Raw genomic sequence first — 5115 nt, 5'->3', positions numbered from 1 at the left:
CCCTCCGCGCCGCGCCGCCCGCCGTGCGGCACGCGTGTGCGCTGCACTCCGGCCGGGACCCCAGCGCTTCCCGCGCACCTAACGAGTCGCTCTTGTGCTGATTAGGAGCGAAGTCGTTAATAATGTATAATCAGCCCCCTTTTCCCGGGACGCCCCCGCGCCCGCCGACTCCGCCTTTCGGAGTGGAGCTCAGCTCTCGTTCGTTGCCCCTGTGCGCGCCGGGCTGTGGCAGGTTCACCGCGGCCGGCTGCCGGGCAGCCGCCGCCTACTAGTCCATCCTCCCGGGATCCCTGAGCCGCGTAGCCACGCCGCTAAGCCTCCTCGGCCTCCCTCCTCGCCTCCTACGGCTCCTCCTCGGCCCGTTCTCGCCACCCCAGCCTCCTCGGCGCGCGCCCTGCGCTCCCCGCAGCCGCCAGCAGCAGCAGCTGCAGCAACTGGAGCCGCGCGGGCACAAGCCGCCCCAGGCGGGCGGGGAGGAGGCTCGCCACGGTGGCTTTCCTTGGCTCGGGGCGGGCAGGGGGCAGGGAGACTCCTCCAAGACCACCCCGCACGCGGTGCTGGGCTTGGGCGCCGGCTAGAGCGCCCCAAGCCCTGGTGCGAGACCCCGCGCCCTTCTCCAAGGTGCTGCGCCGCAGCAGAGAACCCTGGGGAGCCCGGAGAGAACCCTGGGGCGCCTGGGCAGGTCGTCGTTCCCAAATGAGCCCTCATTAAGGAGGGCAGGAGTGGCCAGCTGTTAACTGAATTTCACAAACTGAGCGCCCCAAGATCATGGAGCTTCGCGAGTGAGGAGGACCCCTCTCTAAGACACACAGACCTACCAATCCCTGGTTCACTTCTCTCCCAGTTTCTTTGCCTGGCGGGAGACTGACGAGTGGTTCGGGGCCTCTGGCAGCAGCAGATGGTTCCTCTACCTTTGCCTTATTGAGCGACAGAGACTGCCCAAGATAGCGAGAGACAGGGGTGACGTGACCTCGGGAATGGTGCAGGCCCGTACTGATGTTGTTTGTTGTTATGTGCCGTTGAGTTGGATGCGACTCATAGTGACCCCTCCTTGGGTTTCTGAGGCAGTATCACTACAGAGTAAATTGTCCCATCTTCCTTCCGAGGAGTGGCTGGTGGGCTTGAACCACCAGCCTTCTGGTTAGCAGTCAAGTGCCTTTAGGCACTATGCTACCAGAGCTCCTATAGACACTCAAAAAAAGAAGAAAAAGAAAAAAAAAAAAACACTGCCATTGAGTTGATCGTGACTCACAGTGACCCCCTTTGGATTTCCAAGGTAGTAGTAAATCTTTATGGAAGCAGATTGCCAAGTCTTCCTTCCAGGAGTGGCTGGTGGGTTTGAACCGCCAGCCTTCTAGTTAGCAGTCAAATGCCTTAGGCACTAGGGTACCAGAGCTCCTACCTAGAGTCCTCCAAAGGACTTCCCACTTATCCAGTCTTGGACTCCATGGTGTGAGTAGGGTGGACGGGGAAGGGGCACTTCAGGCTCCAGTTAGGGTCCTTCCCCACATAGGATCTGCATTCCTCCTTCCTTAAAGATGAAGCAGTTGGAGTTTGTTAGGCAGCCTTTATCCCTACCTGCCAGGGCCATCCCCCTTCTGACCTGCTCTGACCAGCTCAGAAACTGGTCCCCGCTAAATACTGCCCTTCTTCATGCTACTAACTGGACCACAAGTTTTTCCAGTGCCAATTAAAAGGAAGATGATCACTGTCACCCCTCATTGCCCACAGCGGTTTCCCCAGAGTTTCTAGCTCATTAGTTTAAACCTAATTGGAATTCTCAGGTTCCTTTCAGCCCTTCCTGCAATGAGGACCCCAGTTGAAGTCCTTGGCAGTTCCAAAAAAGAAAAAACCAAACTCCCTGCAGATGAGTCCTTTCTGACTCATAGCAACCCCTCCTTGGGTTTCCAAGGTGCTATCTCTACAACAATCTCTAGAGAAGTAGATGTGGAGTTTTCCCTTCCAGGAGTGGTGGTTGGGTTTGAACTGCCAGCCTTCTGGTTAGCAGTCAAATGCCTTAGGCACTACACCGCAGGCTGGTGCTTTTCCTCTTGATTCAGCCCCTCCCTCTTGCCCTTGGTTGCTAGAGGATGCAGGAAAGAGAAGGGGTGTGGAAGGCAGAGCTAGGCAGAGAGGCTGAAGGGAATGCTCAAACCTTTTCTTGTTTTATGCAGAATACATTCATTGGATTCAGAGTACCCAGTCCTTTGAAATGAGTTAAGGACAAGGTCAGAGGGGAAAATGGAATACATTAAGAGGTCTTGAGTATTTGGAACTCAAAGGCAGTATAGAAAAGGAAGCTAAAGGTAGTATTTTCCAGAAAGTGAGATTGTCTAGACTCCTGTGTATGTCATCCAGCCTCGTCCTACATGTTCAGCACCCACTCTGATCCTATCCCTGCCACATCAGTCTCACTCATGAGAAGGTCCCAGAAGTGCTTTGGGGATGTATGAGAAATTGAGTGTGGTCTTGAGACTTCTTTGTTTATTAGCCTTCTAAATAGCCACACTTGCTGTCTTTGTGCCTCAGCATATGCCAAGGAAATCAAGGACTTTGCTTAAATCAAGTCCGAGATTTGGAATTTAAAAATAAAACTTCCCTAACCTGAAAAGAACAGTAAAGGACAGGAGTGACTTCCCAGTGGGATATGGAACCTCCAGAATAGATTCCCTCCCCCACCAAACTCAGCTTCCACAAACCAACCACGCCCCTCCAGCCCTCCTGGACATCTGTTGCATCCTAGATCCCCTGGAAATGTCACACTGCAGCTATTAGCAGGAGGCCACTGCTTGCTGTGACTTTTATCACCCCAACTGCAGAATCCCCAGCTGTATTTCTCCTCCATCATCACCTTCATCATCTCAGCATCCTTTGAGAAGGCGCTCGAAGGCCACTCAGACACCATCTCCTCCTGCTGTCTTCATCACCCTTGCCTTTGCTCAGTGAAGCTTTTAGCAACTTTTTTGTTATCCAAAGCCTAGCTTTAGTTGGGATTCATTAGAGACAGTCAAAGTCAATATCCTACCATTCCCACAATTCCAATCCCTCACCCTGAATGGCCTGATTGGTATGTACTAAATGGGAGAAAGACACCATGCCGCAGAACTAGATGGAATTCAGCCTCTGCCTAGCTCTCTCCCACCCCTTCCTTATTGTCCATAAACTTCTGCACCAGGTTCAGAAAACCTAGCAGCCAGCCTTCAATTTGCACAGACAGGATGAAACCCCAAACTTAAAAGGAAACTTGTTGTGTTGTGATGTGCCGTCGAGTCAGACCTGACTCATAGCAACCCCTCCTTGGGTTTCTGAGGTGGTATCACTACGGAAGTAGATTGCCCAACCCTCCTTCTGAGGAGTGGCTGATGGGTTTGAACTGCTAGCCTTCTGGTTAGCAGTCAAGTGCCTTAGGCACTACTCTACCAGAACTCCAAAAGGAGCCTTAGATACCTTCTTCTATTTGTTGTGTTTCCTCACCTGGGAAGTTGGAATAAAAACAGGGAACTGCACTGCCTATCTAAGAGTGTTGTTGTAGAAATCAGAAATAAAACAATTGCAGATCTTGGTTGCAATTACTGTGAACCCTTTAAAAAAGAAGACCGTCAAACTCAGACCAAATCTTCTGACTTCTACATTTATATTCATGTGTACACACATGCATATATCACACCTGGCTAGATATGAGTAGAGGCAGGATTGGTGCTCTCTCTTTCCCTACTTTGCTATTCTGTGCTCCAACAAGGCAAGGTAGTTCAGTTGTCCCCACTCTTTGCTGCAGCCGTTGTTGAGCCCAGAGGGCAATACAGGCAGCTAGGCTGTGGACAGACTTCTGTGCTCAGCAGCGCCCCCTCTAGCCCCAACGTCGTCTATCACCACTCATAACCTTCCTCTCCATATCAGCTCTGAGGTCCTATATCTGGGAGTGCCTGGGATATGGGACTAGCATACGAGGCAACTACAAAGAGCCCCCGGGCATTTTTACTTAATGTAGGTGCGTCTTCAGCCTAGGAATTGAGGACTATTTTGTAAGAACTAAAAGCCTGAACAAGAGTCAAAACATCAACCTAGTTCTAAAAAATTATATGAGACTCTTATTTATGTCCAAATACATACACTTAAGAGATTCTTGGAGAAAAGACAGCCTCGTTACCATGTGTGCACGTGTACAAAATAAGTCAGATGTTTCAAGTTGCTAAAGTGTTCTAATCTGAATGATCCCAACTGATTTAAAATACATAGTGCATAAACCTAAAAACTAAAAAAGTGGAGTGACTAAAGTAAAATCCAAGGAGAACAAGAAAGGCTACTTACTTAAATGTTATAATTAATGTACACTGGATTTTGTCTTTCTCTGGGGCTGGAACCAGTTCCAATCCTCTTGACAAATCGGTGGTCTTGCTTCTGAGAAGCCAGGTGGTGACTCTCCAAGTGATCTATCGCTCTCTAGCGGCTGTTGTTACACATGACATCATTTTGGGATTTCAAAAAGAGAGCTTAGTAATAAAGCAGTCTAAAATGAGACAGGAAAATTCCAAAGAGGATAGTCCTGCTATTGAAAAAAAAAAAAAAAAAAACCGCAACCTGATGACATTAATTATCCAGTTGGCAGTACTATTAGCATATTAAGGCGGCTAACAGTTCATAATGTTACCATGACTTGACTTCAGATCTTTGAACTGACATTGGTAATCTGACCACTCCTTAAATTTCCATAGTGTTTTCCTGTAAATGGCTAACAATAGTCTCTTGTTTCTTACCTCCTTTAATCTTCATCATTTCTTTGTAGTATAAGAAAGTCAGTAGCTCTTCTCTCTACCTTTGCTGTTGTTAGGTGCTGTAGAGTTGTCTCTCATAGTGACCCCATGTACAGCAGAAAGAGACACCGCCTGGTCCTGCACCAGCTCCATGATCCCTGCTATACTTGAGCCCATCGTCGCAGCCATTGTGTCAACCCATCTTATTGAGGGCCTTCCCCTCCTTCATCGACCCTCCACCTTACCAAGCATGAGATCCTTCTCCAGGAAATGGTCCCTTCTGACAATATGATCAAAGTAGGTGAGACGAAGTCTGGCCATTCTCGCATCTAAGGAGCATTCCAGCTGCCTTTCCTCCAGGACA

Source organism: Orycteropus afer, unplaced genomic scaffold, assembly GCF_000298275.1.
Source record: "Orycteropus afer afer isolate SDZICR_OR568_19922 unplaced genomic scaffold, OryAfe1.0 scaffold00052, whole genome shotgun sequence".
NCBI lineage: Eukaryota > Metazoa > Chordata > Mammalia > Tubulidentata > Orycteropodidae > Orycteropus > Orycteropus afer.
Note: the sequence above shows the minus strand (reverse complement) of the source record.